The following is a 25,623-nucleotide window of genomic DNA, read 5'->3' as shown; positions in this document are numbered from 1 at the left end:
GAAACTACCTGAGATATCTTGACAAAAAATCTAGTCCCTAGAATATAGCATAGCCAAATGAATTCTGCAGCATAGGAAAATCTATGCAAATAGGCTCAGTTTACATAATGGATGCAGGTTGTACAAATTGTTCTCGTTTTCTTTTTTTCTGGCAAGGTTTGCAGTGCAGAATGTTGATGTGTGTTTTTGTAGACAATAGTGCCCTGACCATTAATGACTCTCATTGCACTTTTAAAATAAGGATAGGCAAATCTGTCTATGCCACTGTGGCATGTTTTCTCATATTTCAACTCTGTTTCTGTATTCACCTTAGTTTTTAACACATACACACTTAAAATATTTATTGAAATATGTATTGTAATATTTAAATGTGTGTTTTAGTTCAAAACACATATTTAGGTACATTTAAACTGTCAAGAACTGCATTGCAGTGTTGAAGGAGCATAATGAGGTAGATGATTGCAATCCTGCACATTAGTCTGAGGGGTTCAGAAAAAGTTTTGCCATCAGTGTTAGACCAAACTTCCTGATGAAAGGCGTGCATTAGGTGTGGATATGATCTAGTTCTAGGGCATCTTCCCCACAATCTTGGGTCCCCAGATGTTGCTTGACCTCCACCACTATGCATTGCATGGAGAAAGTGCTGCTGCTGGAAGTCCATTGAAGATGAATGTTGAGGAGATTCAGGACAGATAAAAGAAAGTACAGTGATACCTCGGATTACATACGCTTCAGGTTACAGACTCCGCTAACCCAGAAATAGTACCTTGGGTTAAGAACTTTGCTTCAGGATGAGAACAGAAATCGCATGGCGGCAGCACGGCGGCAGCAGGAGGCCCCATTAGCTAAAGTGGTACCTCAGGTTAAGAACAGTTTCAGGTTAAGAATGGACCTCCAGAACGAATTAAGTTCTTAACCTGAGGTACCACTGTACTTATTTGCACAGTGCACAACTAAAATATGGAACCTGCTCTCCTAGAAGGCAGTAATGGCCACCAACATGGATGGCTTTAAATAAAGATTAGACAAATTCACAGAGGACAAGGTTGTCAATGGATAATAACCATGTTGGCTCTGTTCTCCCTTCATTGTTGCAGGAATTATGCCTTTGAGGTGGCAATGGGTGTCAGATATTGTCAGGGACTGGGCAGAGGAGGAATGGTGGAGACCGCCTGCCCAGCTTGACCCTTCCAGAGAGGAAGGAGACAGTTCAAAATTACAGCAGGGGGTTGAGGGAGATCATGACTCAAGAGGCAGATGAGGGGGAAAGCTGGGAAATAATGGAAGAGGAGGAGGAGGAGGAGGAGGAGGAGGAGGAGGAGGAAGAAGAAGAAGAAGAAGAAGAAGAAGAAGAAGAAGAAGAAGAAGAAGAAGAAGAAGAAGGTGAGTGATAGCTGATGGACTCAGTGTCTTTAGAAAGCATTCCAGACCCTCCGTCCCCCAGAACATGGCAGACCTTGAAAGTAGGAGAGCAAAGAGCTCAAAGGCAGAGAGTATGTAGCAGCACCCATATTGATGACTCATGAGGAATTGGGAGGGGGTGGAGATTCACACTGAGCAATGCCATTATTCTGAGAGGCCTCTCTTTGTGAATATTTAATAAAAGCAGATGGTTAGGACTTTCCCTTGTCTTGTCCATTCCTGGCAATCTGACGTAGGGGTTGGTTCCTCTGCTGCCTGACCGATATTGGACACAACATTGAGCTTCAGGCATGGGAAAGGTTATGGAATAAGACAATTAACTTCTCAGCCTTAAAGTGAATATTTTAAAAGTAATTAACAGATGGTATCTGACACCCAGTTAGATCTATAAAACGCATAAGAGAGGCTCGGACTTGTGTTGGAAGTGTCTGGAAATGGAAGGAACATTAATACACATGTGGTGGTCATGTAGTTTTGCAAAGAAATTTTGGGGGATGGCTTATGAGGAACTGAAAAAAAAAATGTTTCAACTCACCTTTTCCAATAAGCTGGGAGCTTTCCTATTAACAATAATTGGGGAAGAAATATCAAATGAATTTTAAAAACCTATTTTTTTATGCAATTGCTATGCAAAGTACTGGAAGTAATAGAATTTGGAGAACTAGCAAGTAAAATGGCTAAAATAAGAAATTGGAATGAAGAAAAATTAAAGAGTGAGTGGGATTGCCTAGGAGAATATCTAAAAAGAGAATGTCAGTAAAAGATAGATTGGGAAGTCCACACAGTCCAAATATGTAACTTCATGTAAAAATGTATGTAACTGTAAAACTGAAAACGCATAAATAAATACAAAAGAGGGAATTATGCCTTTGAATGCCAGTTGCTACAAATCACAGGTGGGCATTATTATTATTTGTAGTAGTAGTAGTAGTACCCTACCCCACCCATCTGGCTGGGTTGCCCCAGTCACTCTGGGCGGCTCCCAAGAGATTATTAAAAACACAATAAAGCATCAAACATTAAAAACTTCCCTAAACAGGGCAGAGTGCTGCTCCGCTCACATCCAGCTTGACAGCTTCCCATCTGGTTAGCCACCGTGAGAACAGGATGCTGGACTAGATGGGCCATTGCCCTGATCCAGTAGACTTGGCTTATGTTCTTACCACCAGCAGCCAGCATGTTCAGCAGTTAGGGATGGTAGTCTAACAACATCTAGGGACTCAAGGTTACAACAGGCCTCCAGAAAGTCACCTCAGTTTTGATCCAATTGCACCAGCTATTGTTTTCCCTACTGCCAACAAAGGTTCGTATAGTAAAAGCTATGGTTTTCCCAGTAGTGATGTATGGAAGTGAGAGCTGGAGCATAAGGAAGGCTGATCGCCGAAGAATTGATGCTTTTGAATTATGGTGCTGGAGGAGACTCTTGAGAGTCCCATGGACTGCAAGAAGATCAAACCTATCCATTCTTAAGGAAATCAGCCCTGAGTGCTCACTGGAAGGACAGATTGTGAAGCTGAGGCTCCAGTACTTTGGCCACCTCATGAGAAGAGAAGACTCCCTGGAGAAGACCCTGATGTTGGGAAAGATGGAGGGCTCAAGGAGAAGGGGGCGACAGAGGATGAGATGGTTGGATAGTGTTTTCGAGGTTACCAGCATGAGTTTGACCAAACTGTGGGAGGCAGTGGAGGACAGAGGTGCCTGGCGTTCTCTGGTCCATGGGGTCACGAAGAGTCGGACACGACTAAATGACTAAACAACAACAATTTTTTTTCCCTACTGCCATGTATCCTTGACACACCTGGGGCTCAGGTAATAACCCTATTTGATTTGCCCTGTTGCAAGGGGAGTGGACAGAAATGTATGTAGCCCATTAAAACAAAAGTTTCCATGTTTTAAAGTTTGGCAGGGGAGAGGAGATGCACTTCTGGCAATACTTAGAAGAGGGATATTGGGAATGACTAGCTAGCTCCCTTCCTTGCTGTCCTCCATTTGTCTGCTGTTGCAAAATTAGATGTGGCACCTTGTTTAAAACTTGTTTACCAGAAGGAGGTTGTAAACTGTGCAGAGAGCCGAGATCTGCTTAAAAGTTTAATAAAGAGGAGTATGCGAATATGAGTTTCACAGGCGAAATCTTCCTGGTAGGAAGTGATTTGTCCAGGGAAAACGCTGAAATTCATTAACTTTGCAAGGAGCCATTAAGCTACAAGCATGCAAAAATGATGAGAGAAATTCCTGATGTGGGGCTTCAAAAATGAAACTTGTATTATGCTCCTGTCTTGACATTCTGCAGAGCGTGAGGCAAAGTTTGAACAGGGCGGGCACAGAGTAGGTGTCCTAATCCACTGCGTTGTCTACTACCAAGAGAAGGTGATGGCCTGAGCTAGATAGAAACCTGCAAAATAAAGGTTCTGAAATAGACAGGAAACTACAGCAAGGTCAGCACCTTGGACAGGGACCAAAGCAGTAGTTCAGGACCATGGTTAGCAACCCTGCAGCTGAGGCAGGAAAAGTAGTTGTCTAAGCAGTGTCCTGGAGGAACTGGCAAAGTGTTTTAGATTGGATCTACACACAGGAAAAAACGCTATAAATAAAAAACGCTATAAATAAAATCGTTATAACAAAATGCTATAAATTAAATCATTATAACAAAAGGGGGTGGGCCATATGTACTGCCCTTCATCCAAAGAGCACAGGGTAGTTTACACATCCTGGGAAAAATCAGTTGTCTAACCCAGCATGGAAATTCTTCAGGTTTTTTTCTTTTTCTTTTTTTCCCAAAACTTTTATTGATTTATTACATCCATAACGAATAAAACGTACAAAACAAAATACACAATACTAGAAGAAAAATAAAAATAAAAACACAGATTCTTTCTTGTATTCATTTTAAATTCCATTATTACGTGACTTCCTCGAATCCCCCCAACTGAATTTCATTATGTTCCCTTGTAACAGTTCTCCCAAACATCTTTCTATTACAATCAGTTCCTTCCATTTACTATCTTCATCTCTTTTCTTATTGTCTTAAATCCATGTTACTATACAACATTCATATTATAATCCTAGGCCTGTTTAATACTTTCAAGTATCTTCTTAATTATCTTATATTACAGTATTTGGTTAAATAGTCTTTAAATTTCATCCAATCTTCTTGGTATTCCTCCTCTTTCTGTTTGCGGATTCTTCCAGTCAGTTCAGCCAGCTCCCAAAACTCCAACATCTTCATCTGCTATTCTTCTACCATTGGTATTTCTTGAGATTTCCAATTTTTTGCTAATAGCAGGCTTGCCGCTGTGGTGGCATGCAAAAATAATCTAACATCTTTTGGGGGCAATTCATCAGGTTTTTTTCAAGCCAAATGAAACCTACTTTGCAGAGGTTCCGAGGTAGGGTTATCCAATGCAATATAATGTCATCGAGAGTCAGTGTCGTAGTGTGATGGTTAAGCATGTCAGATTGGGATCCAGAGATTCAAATCCCCATTAAACTATAGCTCACTAAGCAGTTCTGGACCTGTCAGTATCTTTCAGCCTAATCTACCACACAGGGTGGGACGCAGGTGGTGCTGTGGGTTAAACCACAGAGCCTAGAACTTGCCGATCAGAAGGTTGGCAGTTCGAATCCCCATGACAGGGTAAGCTCCCGTTCCTCGGTCCCTGCTCCTGCCAACCTAGCATTTCAAAAGCACGTCAAAGTGCAAGTAGATAAATAGGTACCGCTCCGGCGGGAAGGTAAACGGCGTTTCTGTGCGCTGCTCTGGTTCGCCAGAAGCGGCTTAGTCATGCTGGCCACATGACCCAGAAGCTGTACGCCGGCTCCCTCGGCCAATAAAGCGAGATGAGCGCCTCAACCCCAGAGTCGGCCACGACTGGACCTAATGGTCAGGGGTCCCTTTACCTTTTACCACACAGGGTTGTTGTGGAGTAACAGGGGTGTGGATGTGATAAATAAAATCTGTCAACTGACTTGGTTTCTTCTTCTGCAGTGCTTACAGGTCAGCAAAGACACAGGGTCACCCCTGCAAGAAAAAACAGAGCAACTGATGCAAATGGGAAAGGGGAAAAATTGATGTCCTCCCTCTGATCTCATTTCCCTGCCAAACATAAGGTGAGCTTTGCTTCCTTCTAGCTCTCCCGCTCTCGCTCTCTCCTGACTGCAATGCACAGCAAAGGCATCACAGGGAGGGGAAAGTGACAAGCTCCTAAGAAAATGAAGACCTCATTCTGTTTGAATATTACATTAACCCCAAGCACTGCCGCTTCATTCGTCAGCTCCCAGCCCCCCTCCCGCAAACCTCTTCATCTCTCCGGCGCTCTCCCCCCGCCCCACCTGACCTGGTTGGTCTGATTATGAATGATCAATGTGCCCATTTGCAGCGGAAACCTCTTTCCACATCTCGAGACCCTCGGCCTTTAGCCGCTCATGCAGATAATAACGGCACTTCAAGTCGCTTGCCCATAACTCCAAGCTTCATTAAACAGAGGGGTTGTCACCAAAAGTCCCTTTAACTGTCGTTCGCCTCTCCGCCGGGGGAAATTGACAGTCCTGAGAAAAAGGGAGCCGGGATATAAATAAAGTAAAATAACCCATTTGGATATTCTGCCAAATGCCTGCCGTTAGCTTGGGACTGTGTGCTAGAATCTGCTCACGTAGCAAAGGGGGAAGAGACTGCGGGAGGCAGGAAGGTTTTAATGCTATCTGGTGGGTGAGCTGGCACCTAAAACATGCCTACAGTTGTTGTTTAGTCATTTAGTTGTTTAGTTGTGTCCAACTCTTCGTGACCCCATGGACCAGAGCACGCCAGGCCCTCCTGTCTTCCACTGCCTCCCACATTTGGTCAAACTCATGCTGGTAGCTTCGAGAACACTGTCCAACCATCTCGTCCTCTGTCGTCCCCTTCTCCTTGTGCCCTCCATCTTTCCCAGCATCAGGGTCTTTCCCAGGGAGTCTTCTCTTCTCATCAGGTGGCCAAAATATTGGAGCCTCAGCTTCAGGATCTGTCCTTCCAGTGAGCACTCAGGGCTGATTTCCTTAAGAATGGATAGGTTTGATCTTCTTGCAGTCATGGGACTCTCAAGAGTCTCCTCCAGCACCATAATTCAAAAGCATCAATTCTTCGGCGATCAGCCTTCTTTATGGTCCAGCTCTCACTTCCATACATCACAACTGGGGAACCCATAGCTTTAACTATATGGACCTTTGTTAGCAAGGTGATGTTTCTGCTTTTTAGGATGCTGTGCCTGCAGTTAGCTTCCCACTTTCTTGGAAGGGATTGGCCAGATATTTGACAGCGGGGTGGTGCTCTTCCATTCCCAGCTATTGATGAGATACACTTGGTTGTCAAGACTCCACAAAGTGGCTATCGGGCTGCTGGTCTTCCTTTATGTCTGGGAAGGACATCACCATCCAGCTTCGCTGCACACTCAGCAGCTAAAAGGCCTCGGCTTGCATCCAGGTTGCTCTCAGAGCAATGGTAGACTTCTGAGAGTTTCTCTGCCACTTTTATGGGCAAAGTATTAACCAGTGTCATGGCCATTCCAGCTGGTTGGCATGAAGGAAGACAGCTATTGGCTACCAACAAGGACCTGGAAACTTGGAAACAGAGGGAGGGAGCACTATGCAGATATCTGCTATCTGGTGGAATGCTCTGTCCCATGAGACCAGGGCCCTTCAGGATTTAACTTCCTTCCTCAGGGCCTGTAAGACAGCTATTCCGCCTGGCTTTCAATTTGAACTTAGCCTGATCTTTTATTCCCCTTCCTTCCCTCCCCTTCCCCATTCTATGAAGATTACCCACTCTGGGATCCCACAGCTAATTCTCCCCTGGTCTCCTCGCTGGCCCAAATAGGACTAACTTAGCCAGCTAGCCCTGGTGATCATCTAATGTTTATTGGATGGATTTTTCCCCCAAACTGATTTTTGAATTCTGAATTTATTGTTATTCACGTTTTATACAGTGGTACCAAGCATTACATACACTTCAGGTTACAGACTCCGCTAACCCAGAAATAGTACCTTGGGTTAAGAACTTTGCTTCAGGATGAGAACAGAAATTGTGCTCCAGCGGCACGGGAGGCCCCATTAGCTAAAGTGGTGCTTCAGGTTAAGAACAGTTTCAGGTTAAGAATGGACCTCTTAACCCAAGGTACCACTGTACTGTATTTTATGCTGTCTTTTGTTGCATCAATTAAGTGAGCCCAGTTTTCTGAACCAGGAAGGGCGGGGTATAAATAAAAAATATTATTATTATTATTATTATTATTATTATTATTATTATTATTATTATTATTTTCCCTCACAAGTAAGGCCTCTTAATTGGCTTTGCAAAGTAATGTAATGGATTAGGGTGCCTATTTGATACATTTCACTATTCAAACTCTTACAGCATTTGCTGTAGGATGGAAGCACATCATGTAATTAGTAGGATGGAAGCACATCATGTAATTAGTTTTAATACGAGACTGATGCTAGAGTTAAGGTGCCGATTATTATTTTTTTGCAAGATGTTGCAACAGTTCATTCTTTTCCCTGCCATGACCCAGGAGTCAGATTCCCATTCTTCAGGGGATGGGGCCAAGAATCAGAGTAGGAGAGGGAATTGTCCTCAAGGCCAGTCCCAGATATACTTAACCAACCAGAGACATTTGGAGAAAAGTCCCTGTTGCTCCTGAGGACAATATATTGCTCTGCTCTGACTTTGAGGGTTCCAGCTCAGAAACCATAGTGGAATCAATGGCTGGAGAAGCAGGCTGGGACCCTTTAAGGGAAGAGGCCTTCCCCATGAAGACCAGAAATAGCTAGTGAGCTAGAGCCACAGTTCCAGATCAATGTGAGGGCAACATCTGAGCTCTCCTGTTATGCAAATGGTGGACAACCTGTGCCCCTCCTGATGTTGCTTGACTGCAGTCCTCGTCATTGCTAGCCATTGGTTATGTTTGGGTGGGGATGGAAGACCACATGTTGCTCTGGTTGGCAAAAAATGATTGAATACTTACATCTTGCAAAATTAACAGGGAGAATAAGAGGAAATAGCATTCAAAAAGTCAATCAAGAATGGTGAATTGTCAAAGAATATCTCAAAAATTATATGGACAGTGTAAGTCTGCTGGCAGATACAGATTAGATCTTGTAAACAGAGGGAAGGTACAGTAAAATATGTTTAGAATAACAAAGAGGGGAAAGTAGAAGATTCAATGTGATCTGCGTACAGAGTTAAGATTGGTAACAAAGCATAAAGCGAAGAGTTGGAAGCCTAACACGTGTGGTGCAATGTCGGTCATGAAGGTATGTACGGTATGTAATGCATGCAATGTATGTAATATATTGTATGGAATCTGTTGAGTTTGTGTTAATTAATGTATAATAATAAATATTATTTTTTTGAAAAAAGGAAGACCAAATGTTGCTACTACAGGACCACTACAGCACTTTATAGACTATTTTTAGTGCCTTTGGGTGAAGTCACTAAAGTTTTCCACTTTTGTAGTTGTGGAGCCAGCTGGTGGTATCAAATGCTTGGCTAGTGCCGTCATACCCTCCAACATTTCTCTGATGAAAATAGGGATGTCCTATTCAACAACAACAACAACAATTTTATTACTTATACCCAGTCCATTAAACATTATAAAACACTTCCCTCTACAGGGCTGCCTTCAGATGTCTACTAAATGTTGTATAGTTACTTATCTCCTTGGCTCAGGGGTCTCATAACTCCATACCCTCCAACATTTCTCCAATGAAAATAGGACATCCCAAGGAAAAGCAGGACATTTCAAATCAGAAACCAGGGTATTTCTGAAAATCCAGGACTGTCCCTAGAAAATAGGGACGCTTGGAGCGTCTCTGCTGCCCTCATGCATCAGATACCTGGCAGCTTGCCCTGTGCCTTATGATGGTCTTTGAGAGAAAGCCTCTGTCAGGGAACTGCCATCAGAGCCAGAGGCGGAGGGAAGGCTCCAGAGGGATGCCGGAGAGGGTCCCAGCAGGGAGACAGGCAGCCCATTTGCTGGGGAAGGAAATCAGCGTAACACCAGTGGAGAAGGGGGGCAGATGGGGGAATCGGAGAGGAGGCTCCAGGACTCCTCGCCGGAGACCAGAGGGGAGAGCATGGGTCCTCCGCTGCCCACACCCTCCCTGCGCAGAAGACTTCCGCGCAGGGAAAGTAGGAGGAGACTTGGCATCAAAGAACTTCTTTGCTGGAAGAAGTTCAAGAAACGCCCTCTGACGGATTCTGCCAGCGACTGAGACAGCCACGGGTGTGGGGCTGTCCAGACAGAAAGGGTTCAACCAGGTAACCTAGCCAGGAGTGGCAGCAACTTATGCACGAGCAACCCCCTAGAACCATTACAGCCTCCCACTTTTAAGATGCCTTATATATGTGGACTGGGCCTATATTGTAGGAACTCCACATCTCCAGAGAAGCTGGCTGGCTATTAAAAATCTCTCACCTTTGGTAGAAAAAAGGGTACTTTGGGAGACTGGGTCAGACAAGGACAGCAGGGCATGTTTTATTTTGTCTTTGCAAGGCTCTTCGAGACACAAGTGAGAAGCAGGCTATAAATTTTTAAATAAATGAACGAATAACATTTATTCATTCATATACATGCTCTGAAATTTTGCTCTCGTGGCATTCAAAGCGGGTTACAAACAAGGCATTGTGAATAATTGCCAAACAACCCAAAATAATAACCTCACTGACAGATGCAGCAGCATCAAGAAATCAAACACAGAAGTATGAAAACAGCAGATGGGTCACAGAGGGTTGTATGAAAGCGAGTGTAATGGTTCTATGGGTTGCTTGTGCGTAGGTTGCCGCCACTCCTGGCTAGGTTGCCTGGTTGAACCCTTTCTGTCTGGACAGCCTTTCACTTCGTGGCTGTCTCAATCACTGGCAGAATCCGTCAGTGGGCGTTTCTTGAACTTCTTCCAGCAAAGAAGTTCTTTGACGCCAAGTCTCCTCCTACTCTCCCTGCGTCTGCGCAGGGAGGGTGTGGGCAGCGGAGTACCTGTGCTCTCCCCGCTGGTCAGAATGAAGCAAAGGTCGGAATGAAGGCACATGAGAAAATAAAACAAAGTTTGGTGCCTATAGTAACATACCTTAGATGCCAAACAAAACATTCTGGGGAGGTTGTTTTTTGGCATGGCACAAGTAAATAACAGATTCTATCTCTTCTTACAATCTTCCTCTCCTTTGGGGATGGGAGGGCACAGTGAAGGGTCTCAGATTATGAGCATTATGCTTATTTTATTTGATATCAGCTAAGCTAGCATCATTATGAATTTAGATATTAGTTATAATATTGCAGGGGGAGATATGATTGGATATAGTTGGATGTGTGTTTGTTTTCAGATCTTAAGTAATTATAAGGGGATTGTAGGGACATTGTTTAATTTTGTTGTGTACGTTTTGTCGTGTTTTTTATTTACTGCTTATGAGTACTTATATTTTTGTAATTACGTGAACCTTTTCATGTTGAGCATGGTTTTAACTATGAAAGGGCAACAGAAAAATAAACGATAATGACAACGGTGATATTTTCCTGGTATTTCTTGTTCCGGAAATTAATGAATGACGACCATTTATCACCTTGGGCATTCTACTGACCTCTTGAGTAATGGGTCAGTCCTGTAAGTAAGGGTTTATCTCCCACTATGGAAAAAACAAGAGCCGTTCTGTAATGTTAGGTGACTATATTGATCATATTGAAGATCGTTTATAGAGAAAGAATGCACATGAGACTCCATTAGGCAAGGCCTCCTTCCACCTGCCTTGCCCCACTCTCTGCTTCTCAATGTGTATTGTATTGTTTTATGTACCGGTACTGTGGCTTGCCGTTGTTTTATTGATTATAGTTTAGATATTATTGTAACTGTTCAGTGGATTTCTGTTTAACTTTTATATGTTGATATTATTGTTTTATACTATTCTAATGATTGTTGAATGTTACTTTTTTGACGGTTGCCTATTTTAAAGTTATGTTTTATTATCACATTTTTGTATCGCATTAGATTGTTATAAAATGTACATTTTTTGTTTCTTCAGCTTGTAAACCTCCTTGAGTATTGTAAGATAGAAAGGCGGTATACAAATTAAAAATGATGATGATGAAAAAGATTTGACTTGGTGAGTTGGTTCACACATACACGTTAATGACTTCAACCTTGAGTGTTGACTTGAGGGGATGGGACATCATGGACATAATGTCACAGACTGACCTTTCAGGTGTCCTCAAATTGCCTCAGAACATAATGCTTTCCAATGGCACACATTCCAAGGGTAGAGCAAACGAGCCCAGAGAATTCAAGGGTGTCCATGCAAGTGTGAAACGGACCCTATGTTTCCTGCTTCCTTTTTGGGTAGAGAAGGAATGAAGAAGGCATTCTCGGCAAGGATCCAATTCCAGGACTAACCACGCCTGGATATTTGAGGGGACAAATTACAACTGGGTGACATGAATCCAGCAACGTGATTTAGGAAAAGACTGCATTGTCCACATTGACCCCAAAGGCCACTGAACTTTTCATGGAAGGGAGCAAAGGAAAAGCCCTAAGGAGAAGAGGAGCAATAAATATAAGCACTTCTAGCTCTTTAAGGGAGGGTAAAATGGCCATTTGGTGCCCGGGGGGGTGGGCGCTGTGCAGACAAGAACCCAGACACCTGCCGGACCTAATGGACTCTGAAATGTTGTTTCAGAATTAATCAAGTCATTTAAAATCATGGCCCTAGTCCCTCCATTCATGACTCCTGTACATAGATGTGCTGATCCCGATACTAATCCACATCGGGTGACTTCGGCAGTATATCACTATAATTGCTGTTTTAGGGCTGCAAATTGGAGCTAAAATAACCAGATGCAAAGGAGACGGCCATCTCAGGCTCTCAAGATGGATCTTCAAAGTTCAAGGAGAGTTCAACCATGGAAGAGGCAATAGAAAAGGGTCAAGTGTAAGGAGATTGTTCACGTTCGGGAGGAATTAACTTTACAAATATATTGTTTCAGGAGGTGGTAATTGTCCCATCTTCCAAGCTATTCATACCTCATTGAATCTTCGCATTTCTTTCCAGGCATTAAAGTGAGTCTCCCTCATTGAAATAAATTTGATTTTGACAAAATATTCTGGTTTGAAGCCCGCAGCTTATTTCCCTGGCACTTTAAATAATCCTCTTAAAAGTCAAAAGAGGGTGGTCTCAGGTTCGAGATCTTTGGTGAAATGGAGTACCGGGCCCCTCGGACTGTGCAGCTGAGATCCTACATTGAAATTTGCGTGGAAGAGGGTAAGGAGGCATCAAGGGAGTGGCCATTTTGCAGCATCAATATGGTTCCTGTATGAGACCAATGCCTAACTCACCTAAAGGCAAAACACATTTCAAACAAAAGCACAAACCATATACATTTGCTCCCAAAGCTGTTCAGCATTTTGTCTCCAAGGAAGGCTCTACATGGCATGGTCAGTATTACTGGTGCTGTAACTTGATCCACAGGAGGGTTTGATCTGGAGATCTGATGAAATCCACCCATTGTATGACTGGTCATCTCCAGCCACAGAATAATGATGAGGAGGAGGATGATAAATTAATTTTATTATTTCTATGCTGCCCATCTGACTGGTTTGCCCCAGCCACTCTGAGCAGCTCCCAACAAATTATTTAAAACACAGTAAACCAACATTAAAAACTTCCCTGAACAGGGCTGCCTTCAGATATCTTCTAAAAGTCAAATAGTTGTTTATCTGTTTGACAGCTGACAACAGGGCATTCGACAGAGTGGGCGCCACTACCGAGAAGGCCCTCTGCCTGGAAAGAAGATTCCACCTAAACATTAGGAAGAACTTCCTGACAGTAAGAGCTGTTCGACAGTGGAATTTGCTGCCAAGGAGTGTGGTGGAGTCTCCTTCTTTGGAGGTCTTTAAGCAGAGGCTTGACAACCATATGTCAGGAGTGCTCTGATGGTGTTTCCTGCTTGGCAGGGGGTTGGACTCGATGGCCCTTGTGGTCTCTTCCAACTCTATGATTCTATGATTCTATGGTTCCCTGTAGCTTCATTTCTCGCAGTGGGGGAATAGCTAGAAGGCCCTCAGCGCTGGACCTCAGTGTCCAGGCTGAATGATGAGGGTGGAGATGCTCCTTCGGATATACTGGGCTGGGGACATTTAGGACTTTAAAGGTCAGCACCAACACTTTGAATTTTGGGAGCCAGTGTAGATCCTTTAAGACCTACTGGAAGTAACTGGAAGGATACTTGCTCTTGCTTCTGCCTTCCTCTTCTTTCTGCTCTTATCATCACTCTGCTGCCATTCCCTCAACCGCCTGGGATCCAGGTCTAGCAGGTGGACAAAAAGGGTCATCTACATGCCTTTGGGGGACGCGGGTGGCGCTGTGAGTTGAACCACTGAGCCTAGGACTTGCCGATCAGAAGGTCAGCGGTTCGAGTCCCCATGATGGGGTGAGCTCCCATTGTTCGGTCCCTGCTCCTGCCCACCTAGCAGTTCAAAAGCATGCCAAAGTGCAAGTAGATAAACAGGTACCACTCTGGTGGGAAGGTAAATGGCATTTCTGTGCGCTGCACTGGTTCGCCAGAAGCGGCTTAATCACGCTGGCCACATGACCCAGAAGCTGTACGCTGGCTCCCTTGGACAATAAAGCGAAATGAGCGCCACAACCCCTGAGTTGGCCATGACTGGACCTAATGGTCAGGGTTCCCTTTACATGCCCTTGGAGAGTCCAAAACATCAAGGAGCTTCTAGAGACTAATTGGACACAATTCTCCAGCCCTCATGGGTTTGAGGCTACAAACATGTATAGAAAGCCCAAATCATTGGGCAGTTTCCCATTTCTGTTTTGGTTCTCCAGCTCACTCCATTAATTCTTACAGCATCTTGCCAAAAATGGGGTGAGTGGCATTCTACAGCTTCACACAAACCCCCCACCCTTGTATCTTGTATCAGTGCCTACATGCAGAATTGAAATTCCCCTCTGCATTCCTTCCATCTTTCATAAGCATCGCCAAAAGTATAACCTGCTTCCACCCTTACATCTCTTCCCTTGTTCCACATCTCTCTCCCTCCCTCCATCCCTCTCCCTCTCTCTCTCCCCCCCACCCCACCCCTCATATTCAGGATATCAGGCAGATAAGAGTTATCAGGAAAGGTCATTCTCAATTTCTGTACAGAAATTATCTGTCTCCGGTATGTAATAAACATTTATCCATGCCTTTATTAGCTATATTGGATCTGACAGTTCTGTTAAACCATTTTCTTTCATTTTGCTAGGTCATGACGGTTAATGCCGCTAAAAAAATCTCATCATTGCTTTGATCACTGTATTGTCTTCCCTGCATAACTGGGATTTTGTAAAGGTAAGCAGGACTGGAATTACCTATTACATTTACAGCCCGTTGACTTCCTGGTTGGGTTCCACCCCCCCTCTCCTCCTTGTCCTCTCATATCATCCCAATAAATAAATAAATAAAGCGGAAAGGGCTGCACGAGGCATAAATTCTAATTTTGGGGGGTTATATTTAGTTGGGCAGCTGACATTTCATTCAGCAGTTGCATTGAGTCCATTCAGCATTGGCACCGCTCCATCTTTTTCACATCCTTGAGCTTCAGAAATGACTGCTGGTAAAGTCATGCCAAAGAAAATGAGCCCCTTTAATGAGGATGTATACCTGGCGATGACGTGCCGGTCAGAGGGATGCTGGGAAAAGGCAAGGTGGGTACCTGCTTTGAATGTGCGCAGGTATGCAGATGAAACATATATGCAGATGCTTTGCCCCCATTCCCTCACTGGCTCACAGAGCTGTCAGAAAGCCCTACAAGATCTAGAAACCTGGAAAATGTGGGACGTGTAGCCCAAGGTATCCTGATCATAGAATCGTAGAGTTGGAAGAGACCCTTAGGATCTTCTAGTCCAATCCCCTGCAATGCAGGAATATGCTGGTGGCCCATAAGGGGTTAAAATCCGCAACCTTTGCATTATCAGCACCACACTCTAACCTGCTGAGCTAACTTTTGAAAATGGATAATAATAATAATAATAACAACAACAACAACAACAACAACAACAACAACAACCACAACAACAATATTTTATTTATATCCCGTCCTCCCCAGCCAAAGCCAGGCTCAGAGCGGCTAACAACAATAAAAGTAACACAGCATTCTAAAATCAATTCATTCTAAAATCAATTCAAAATCAAATTAATGGCATTAAGCTCCATCTTGCAGGCCTTGTGTAAAGATGTGAAGTCCCACAGGGCCCTAGTCTCCTGTGACAGAGCGTTCCACCAGATCGGGGTCACGGCCGAAAAAGTCCTGGCTCTGGTTGAGGCCAACCTAACCTCCCTGTGGCCTGGGACCTCCAAGATGTAGATGTTTTAGCAACAGCATGGTTCCAGCAAATTAGCTATAAGGAATATGAATTTAAATGCAAATGAAAAGAAAAGACAAATTTTGGATAAATAGTATGTTAAAACTAAGTCTTTAAAAGGGTGATCTAAATTTTCTAAAATTTGAGACTTTATATGGGAAAATTACATTTATATGAATTGAAACAAGTTAATAAATTGCTGGCAAAAGTTAAGAGTTTGGAATGCAGGAACAAGAGTTGTGAGGAAGTCCAAGGAGGAGAATGAAATGTGGATATTGGAAAACTGTATGTTATTCTGTATGTTTTTTATTGTTTAAACAAAATTTTAATAAATATTACTATTAAAAAAAAACAAGATGTTTTTGTTTGAAGACCGTAAGGTCCTCCGTGGACATACCAGGAGAGGCGGTCCCGATCTTTGTGCCTCTCCCTCAAAATGGGTGGCACCCCAAAATGGTCAGAGCATTTTCAGATCATCCAGGAAGTTGAACTCTTGTGTACTTATAGCAGACCCTCTAAGTGTCACTATTTCCCATATTTACAGAAGCCATCGTGGTTTCTGGTTTGACCCTGCAATGTCCTGCTTTTCCTTAAAGGTAAAGGGGACCCCTGACCATTAGGTCCAGTTGTGACCGACTCTGGGGTTGCGGCACTCATCTCGCTTTATTGGCCGAGGGAGCCAGCGTACAGCTTCTGGATCATATGGCCAGCATGACTAAGCTGCTTCTGGCGAAACCAGAGCAGCACACGGAAACGCCGTTTACCTTCCCGCTGGAGCGGTACCTATTGATCTACTTGCACTTTGACGTGCTTTCGAACTGCTAGGTTAGCAGGAGCAGGGACCGAGCAACGGGAGTTTACTCCGTCACAGGGATTTGAACCGCTGACCTTCTGATCGGCAAGTCCTAGGCTCAGTGGTTTAACCCACGTCCCTATTTTCATTTGAGAAATGTTGAAGGGTAGGGAGTTATGTGACCCCCTGAGCCAAAGAGATAAGTAACTGTACAACCTTTAGAAGACATCTGGAGGGTAGCCCTGTATAGGGAAGTTTTTTTCAATGTTTAATGTTTTGTTATGTTTTTATATATGTTGGAAGCCACCCAGAGCAGCTGGGGCAACCCAGTCAGATGGGCAGAGTATACATAATAAAATTATTATTATCATGGAACAGGATGTCCCTATTTTCATCAGTGAAATGTTGGAGGGTATGTATTGTACTCCAAAGCCCCTACAGTGTGACAGTATTGGGAACTAGGGCAGATGGATAGACAGACAGATACTGTAGTTTGAGGGGGGAAATGAAGCTTCAAATCGGGTCGGATGCAGAGGAAAGGCTCACAGCATGCAAGGATCAATGGCAGAGAGACCTTGGAGGCTTCTTAACCCTCTCTCCCCAGGCTCTACTTGTTCCTGTCCATAAAGTCGTGTGATGTATGCTCCACTGCCAAAAGCCCCTGCTTCTTTCTGACATGAATGGCACCCTGAGAAACAGACAGGCACACAGACACATTTGCATCTCGGCTTCAGAGGAGCGCTGACTTCTTCTGCTGCCTCGGAAGAGCCCTGCTTTGTGCCTGCTACAAAATCCCACCGATTCCAACAAAGGAAGATCAAGGGTGCTAACCTCAGTGCCCTGGCTAACCTAACCTAAGCGTCCCTCCTTGCGCCCATGTTTGGAAAAAGGAGGGCCTTTTCTGTGGTGCCAACTGGCCACCCAGCTTCAATATCGCTCCATAATAACTCACCCTTGGCCATCGAATGGTTTGGAGGTAGACGCTGGCTGCAACACGACTACTCCTTTCATCAAACTACATTTCAATATGCAAGACAAAAGAGGCACAGACCCAATTGGTGCACTCTGACCTCAATTTTTCCAGGACAGCAGGCGGGTTAAACAAGAGGCAAGCTCCTGTGGTCCTGGGAACTTGCAACTTACATTTTAAACGGTGACTTGATATTGTCAGCGATGAGAGCAATGCTCGAATGAGCTTGATGTCTTTTCTCAGGTATGCCCCCGACACAAACAGCTGGTGCTCGCTCACTGAAATGGCTCCCCTTCTGTTACAATATCTAATATTTGGTATATAAATCCGGAATGTGCTCCCTGACAATGCTTCTGGAGTGAGACTGTGCTCTGAACCTGCCCATGTCTTAAGATCAGCCGCCAAAAGACCTATCCATCACCCGGTGAGGTGAGCGATGGCATGAGCAGGGATAGGCAGCGTGGAAATGTGGTCCCGTCCACATTTAAAGGTGAACTGGTTAAATCCGCACTTCCTGATATAATGCAAGAACTGAAACATAATTTGAAACGTCTCCGAATTTTGCAACGCAGCTCCAACCGCTAGGGTAAAGCATTATTTAAAAAATGTATATGTTGGTGAGAATAACATGCAAAAGTGGGTTATATTAGGGGAAGCCGCTTGCAAAACTGGGTATATTGGGCAAAAATGCCTAGAAAAAATGTGCTTATTAGGAGAAAATTGTGGTAAAATGCTGATTAATTTTTATGGTCACACACACACTGATGTGGAAACACGGAGAAGTGAATTTAAGTTTGGAAAAATGAGAATTGGGGAGAAACTGAAATGTGACAGATTTGCCTGTCCTTAGGAAAGAGGTCCTTCTTTGTACTCACTTTACCTCAGCATATGCACTTTTGCACATTTTACTCGAATAGAGAGCTACATTGCCAAATCTCACATGTTTGGAGGTTTTATGCTCACGTCTTTTTCCCTAATGATTCCCTAATGACACTCAGCACCCTTAACAAAGTACAGCTCACAGGTTTCTTTGGGGGAAGCCATGACTGTAAAAGTGCTTTAAATGTGTAATGCAGATGTGGCCATGCGACTCATTCTGTGAGTGATATCCTGAAAAGCGGAAGCTGCACATTCTGGCCCAAAATGTGACCTACCAAACCGTTAAGCAGTTTTGCAGCTGTTATGTAAGTTGACTAATAATAATAATAATAATAATAATATATTATTTATACTCCGCCCACTCTGGGTGGCTCCCAACAGAAGATTAAAAACACAATAAAACACCAAACATTAAAAACTTCCCTAAACAGGGCTGCCTTCAGATGTCTTCTAAAAGTCATATAGTTGTTTATTTCCTTGACATCTGATGGAAAGGCATTCCACAGGGCAGGCGCCACCACCAAGAAGGCCCTCTGTCTTTCATTACCCTCCAACATTCCTCAGATGAAAACAAGGACATTTCTCACTCCCCAACAACTGATCCTCCTCAACTCCTGTTTTTGTACGGTCCCCTCCACACCCCGCTGAGCATTTCCTATCAGAAGAAGGGCGAAGGCCAACACCACTACCCTAATGGGACACAGCACACATGCCCTCCACCCTCCTTAAAAAGGTAAAGGTACCCCTGACCGTTAGGTCCAGTCGCGGACGACTCTGGGATTGCGGCTCTCATCTCACTTTACTGGCCAAGGGAGCCAGCGTACAGCTTCCAGGTCATGTGGCCAGCATGACTAAGCCGCTTCTGGCAAACCAGAGCAGCGCACGGAAACACCATTTACCTTCCCGCCGGAGCGGTACCTATTTATCTACTTGCACTTTGATGTGCTTTCAAACTGTTAGGTTGGCAGGAGCAGGGACCGAGCAACGGGAGCTCACCCCGTCGCGGGGATTCGAACCGCCGACCTTTTGATCGGCAAGCCCTAGGCCCTGTGGTTTAGACCACCACCAGTGTACTTAGAAAACTCCTTAATCCTGATTTTATTTATTTTATTCTTTGGTGGATTTTCAAGAAGAAAAACACACACCAATAAATAAATAAATTTTAGAAAGGGGTAAGATTAGATCCAGATGCACAAAGCATTTTATATTTAAAAATTCAAGACTCCTTGAGTTTTGCTCCCTGTTTCTTCCCACCCAGGGTGGCCCTCCCCTCTGCCTGTCCCTCAGAGCCAGTGTGTCACACAGGGCTGGCCTTTGGTGACAGCAGCCCCTCCTTCTCGCCCACTGCCACAAGCTGCCCAAGGGAGGAAGCCAGCAGGAGCAGCCATGAAGAAGCAAAAGGGTCTTCCTCTCAGCCACAGTTGCTCGGGACAAGTGGCCACTCATCCTCCTCCCTGAGCCCAGTGGCGCCTGCACTGGAAGGGAAAATAGGGACATTCCAGGATCAGATCCGAAGCCGGAGTGGCTTTTGTCATTCAGAGACCATCCCTGGAAAATCGGACACTTGTCTGTTGTTTAGACAGCGAGAGGAGAAAAAGAGAGAGGCACTTTTGCTCTCATCAACCTTGAACCTGACACAACCTCGCTGACAATTCCCTTCAAAAGCCACACGGACCAGCTCAGTTGAATAGTTAAATCACTCGCTCTCCGGCAAAGCAGAAATCCTGCCCTGAAGCGATTAACAGCAGGGCCTGCAGTTTGAAGTCTTGCAGAACGTTCTGCCAACCCTCGTGGTTTGGGCAGCGAGGAGGGAAAGCACTGAGCGGCTGTAAGAGGGCCGGGGAAAATGGAGGTTCACAGTATGAGGATATGAAGTTCTGATGGCTGTTACATCAGGGGGGATTGTAGTTAGCGGCTCCGTCCGCACTTCGATTCAGCCTGTGCCTCTTCCCTGCCACGAGTGTTTATGGCTGAGCCTAATATCAGCCCACTTTGATAACAAGAATGTTGTCAAGATAACAGCGGGGAAATTTCCACCACAGTTTTTTTGTTTTGTTTTGTTTTTCAGAAACCAGCTTGCTGTCTCTTCCCTGAGAGGAGGCCTTTGGAAAGAGGGGTGGTGCTGGGAGATTGAGGCAATTGAGCTCATTTTTTTAAGGGGGAAATAATAATAATAAATAGTAAAATTTTATTTATATCCTGCCCTCCCCAGCCGAAAAGGAAAGGAATTTACTCAGGAGAAAGAAATCAGTGCTGGTGAGCGGGTGGCAAAATTAAGATAATGTTAGTTGAACGTTTGAAATCAACGGGACAAGTTGTTGTTGTTTAAATGGATGGCAAGGCATACAGACATACCTCAAAGCAGCTAGAAATTGTATTAAAAGCAGTAAGAATAAAACCACTTTTTGTTTAAAAACAATAGAAAATGAACCCCCTATGACTCAATGTATGCTCCATTGTTTTCATTGGGAACCAAGGCTCACATTGAAAGCCGTGCCATACCACTTAAGGTGGATCTGTAGGTGGTTGGCGGACGAAACCCTAGGAGTATTCATCAATGGTTCCTTGTAATCTTGGGGAAACGTGCCATAGGGGTCTGTCCTTGGCCCGTTGTTGTTCAAAGTCTTCATAAACGACCTGGATGAAGGAATTGAGGGTGATGCTGATCAAATCTGCAGATGACACCAAATTGGGAGGAGTAGCTAATGATGCAGAAGCCAGACTCAGAATTCAAAATGACCTTAACAGATTGGAGAACTGGGCCCAAGCTAACAAAATGAATTTCAGTAGGGTGAAATGTAGGGAGGTTCTACACTTAGGCATGGAGGAACCAGATGAAGAAGAGACAATCAGGTCAAACCTATTGAGGGCAGAGGCACTTCCGCCCTTCAGAGGAGGTAGAGTTCCGGGCTTCAGGCCCCACCACACGCGCGGCAGCTGGAACCCTGCGCTATTGGGGAGATTCCCGGCTGTGTCATCTCCTGGCCAGCCAATCAGCTGGCTCTGGGGGTGTGGCCTGCCTTATTTAAAGCAGGATGCGCCCGGGGATCTCCCTCTTTGCGCCTGCCAGCTGTTCTGGTTTTACCCACCCTCCCGCCCTTTAAGGTTTTTGTTTCTTGACCTTGCTATGGATCTTGGTTGGTTGCCATTGAGGGGCCTGGTAGGAATTTTTCCACTTGGCAAATTGGCACCAGCCACTTGGTTTTCGCCTACCTCGTGGCAAATCGTCACAACTTTCTTGGTATTGGCGGTTAGGCATTGATATTGCTCTGTAGATGGAAGAGGGGAGTTAGCGCCATTGCCTGCCCCGCATATTGAAAGGTAGTCCGATAAAGGATTATGGGGGGTGTGGCCCTGTCCGAAGCCTGGGGAGGTGAGGGCCTAAGGCACGCCCACTAGCAGTGACCCCGGCAGAGTTCCTAGTTGATGTGCATCAGCAGGACTCCCCCTACTGGTGGTTAACCCTTCCCGGATTTCAAGTGGACGGGCTGAAGTTGGATATACCGTATTTTTTGCTCTATAAGACTCACTTTTCCCCTCCTAAAAAGTAAGGGGAAATGTGTGTGTGTCTTATGGAGCGAATGCAGGCTGCACAGCTATCCCAGAAGCCAGAAGAGCAGGAGGGATCGCCGCTTTCGCTGCACAGCGATCCCTCTTGCTGTTCTGGCTTCTGAGATTCAGAATATTTTTTTCTTGTTTTCCTCCTCCAAAAACTAGGTATGTCTTATGGTCTATAGAGCAAAAAATACGGTAGGTGGTTAGGACCAATGCCGAAGCCAATACTGCTCATCACCTGTAACCAATAAAGTTGTGGCCTTATTTAGCCCATTAACCTTAATAATTGTGTTGTGCGTCATTATTTTCATGGGGGGGGGGGGGACTCACCACGCAACACCCTGTTCTCATAGAGGCCAAACAGATGTCAATGAAAAATTGGACAGAAGGACCTGGACACAACCACACTCTCTGCACTTGTGATTTTCAGTAACTGGCAACAGAGGAACTCTGCCCCTGACAGTAGAGGCAGAACTTAGCCCTCATGGCTAGTAGCCATTGGCCACCTCATCCTCTATGTTTGTGTCCGAAGTGACTCACAAGTGCATCATAGTGTTAATAAGCTCAAAAAAAAACCACCAAACAAATAATCCATGCAAAATTGTGTAAGACAAATAAATTAACCTAATTCAACAGCTTAAACTAAGCAACGTTGATTAAACAATGCAAATAAGATGGCCTTATTAAATAACTGAAACTCAGCAGAAGAGAAAATAATATAATTGGAGAAAATGGGAGAGTGGCATCAAAAACACTCCTGGCTTGGGGGGGGCACAATTTAATAGACAGCCCAAACTGGTGATGGTAGCGAAGTAACATGCAAATAACTTTTGAGATTTATTATTGTAAGAATTATTGCTTACTTGCTATGCATGCTGGAGAGATGGGGTGGAGGGAGATAATGCCCAAATGGAGACGCCCCCCACCCCTCTGTTGCCCCCTAACTCTCCACCCCTTTCTTTCTTGCATGATATTCCATTCAGAAGTTCAAATGAGCTGGGATGTAATGCGATTATTTTTTTAAAAAAGGAAAAGAATAGTTGTATTGTGAAAATCTTCAAAATCAGTATTTCAGGGGGTTTTCAGCCTGGGAAACTCTCACTATTGTTCCCATACAATCAATGCTTTGGGAAGGTTTGGGGTGTGTGTTTTTTCCACAACTGCCTTTTATGCCCTCCATATATTATCAGTACGGGGAATTCTGACCCGCTGACAAGTTTGTAGGCAATGGGAAGCCCCAAGTTGCCTGGGGGTGGGGAGCCCTGAAACCTATTGATGGGGGGGATGCTTTTGAATCTAAAGCAAGCTTAGTATCTATTTAGTGAAGGTGCATTTGTGCCACCCTACAGTAGAAAGCTCAGAGCAGTTGACAGAACAGTAATAAAAAGAATAAGGAAATGTGGGGTCTGCAACAAAATGTTGCAGTGTGGACCTCTCCTTTTCAGGATCCCAGCCTGCCATGCATTGGAGGCTGGTCCATTAGGAGAAGTGGAGCACTGCCCTGAAGTTCAGTCTTCCTCAGCCAAGCCTCAGCTGCCTGCCTTTCTACAATGGTACCTCGGGTTACATACGCTTCAGGTTACATACGCTTCAGGTTACAGACTCCGCTAACCCAGAAAAAGTACCTCGGGTTAAGAACTTTGCTTCAGGATGAGAACAGAAATCGTGCTCCGGCGGCGTGGCAGCAGCAGGAGGCCCCATTAGCTAAAGTGGTGCTTCAGGTTAAGAACAGTTTCAGGTTAAGTACGGACCTCTGGAACGAATTAAGTACATAACCTGAGGTACCACTGTACTTACAACCAGTCCAAAGAGTGGTACCGGCTATCAGCTTTCTCCCCCTTAGCCCTGGTATTGCCTTTGTAGAACTCAACAGGGAGGAGGTTGGAGACAAAAGCAGATTTAGTTAGCTCTGCCTATAATTGGCCCTCATTCCACTTATTGTGGGCATCTGGCAGGATCAAGCCGGCAGTAAATCACATGAAGTCAATGCTTATATAACACAGGTCCTGAAAGACCTGCATTGGCTCCCAGGACATTTCCAAGCACAATTCAAAGTGTTGGTGCTGACCTTTAAAGACCTAAATGTCCTCGGCCCAGTATACCTGAAGGAGCGTCTCCACTCTCATCGTTCTGCCCGGACACTGAGGTCCAGCTCCGAGGGCCTTCTGGGAGTTCCTTCACTGCGAGAAGTGAAGTTACAGGGAACCAGGCAGAGGGCCCACCCTGTGGAACACCCTCTCATCAGATGTCAAGGAAATAAACAACTATCAAACTTTTAGAAGACATCTGAAGGCAGCCCTGTTTAGGGAAGTTTTTAATGTTTGATGTTTTATCATGTTTTTAATATTCTGCTGGGAGCCACCCAGAGTGGCTGGGGAAACCCAGTCAGATGGGCGGGGTATAAATAAATTGTTGTTGTTGTTGTTAGAAAGAAACAGGATCTGCACAGGAGTGTCTGACCAAATGAGAACAGTAGGTCTTGCCCCTATGAAGCAGTTGTGGAGACTGCCTTCCCACAACTGCCTAATTCCCCTCCTCTCTAGTGTTTTCCTCAAGTAATCTCTGAGACTTTACCTTCATGACGCAAATTTCTCCGCCCTCTTCATGCCTCTCCTGGTTCTGGAAGACCTGTAGGGAAGAGGAGCTTGTTGCTGCAGGAGGGGGAGACATCTAGGGTGCTCAGGTTGAAAAGAGGAGTCCAGAACCTTTCATCGTCATGTAGAATATCAGCCAGTGAACCTTAGAGGACAGGATAAAAAGTAAAGGTAGAGGTACCCCTGACTATTAGGCCCCGTCGCAGACAACTCTGGGGTTGTGGCACTCGTCTCGCTTTATTGGCCGAGGGAGCCGGCGTACAGCTTCCGGGTCATGTGGCCAGCATGACTAAGCCACTTCTGGTGAACCAGATCAGAGCATGAAAACGCCGTTTACCTTCCTGCTGGAGCGGTACCTATTTATCTACTTGCACTGGTGTGCTTTTGAACTGCTAGGTTTGCAGGAGCTGGGACCGAAGAACAGGAGCTCACCCTGTTGCGGGGATTCAAACTACCGACCTTCCGATCAGCAAGCCCTAGGCTGAGTGGTTTAGCCCACAGTGCCACCACAAATGTGAACGGTTCTGGAGCCCTGTCCTGGTTTGCATCTGGCCACTCTCAATGAAGCTTCCATGTTTAAAAGCAAAACAATGGTGGAAGAATCTGGCCGTCTTGCCTTGCTGTTGAGCTTCCCAGAGATAACTGCCTGGTTGTTATTGGTTACAAAACTGAATGCAAGACTGGGTGGCCCTTTGGTCTGCTATGGCAAGGGTCTTCTGATGAGGCACTGGCTTACCTGGCCGAAACCTAGCCATGTTCGCAAACGCACATGTTGAAAGAGAGAACAAGAGCAGACTTCTCCATTTCTGCCTCTGCCTGCTTTGGTTCGGGGGCGGGTTTGCGTTCTTTCATGTGCCATTCAGCGTCCTTGAGGAGCTACACACGAAGGGCTGCTCTGTCCCACCAGGAGGGAAGCCAATCTGTTCAACTGCAAATTAAAACAGGGGGCATAAAGGAATTACACTGATGGCTTTAACAAAATGGAGGTGCAGGAGCCTACCAGTGGCAGCTCTCCACCTCTGTCTTTCTCTCTCTTTAACTC

This window comes from Podarcis melisellensis, assembly GCF_964234715.1.
Source record: "Podarcis melisellensis genome assembly, chromosome: 9".
NCBI classification, from domain to species: Eukaryota; Metazoa; Chordata; class Lepidosauria; order Squamata; family Lacertidae; genus Podarcis; species Podarcis melisellensis.
The sequence above is the reverse complement of the archived record's forward strand: the minus strand, read 5'-3'. Positions refer to the sequence as shown.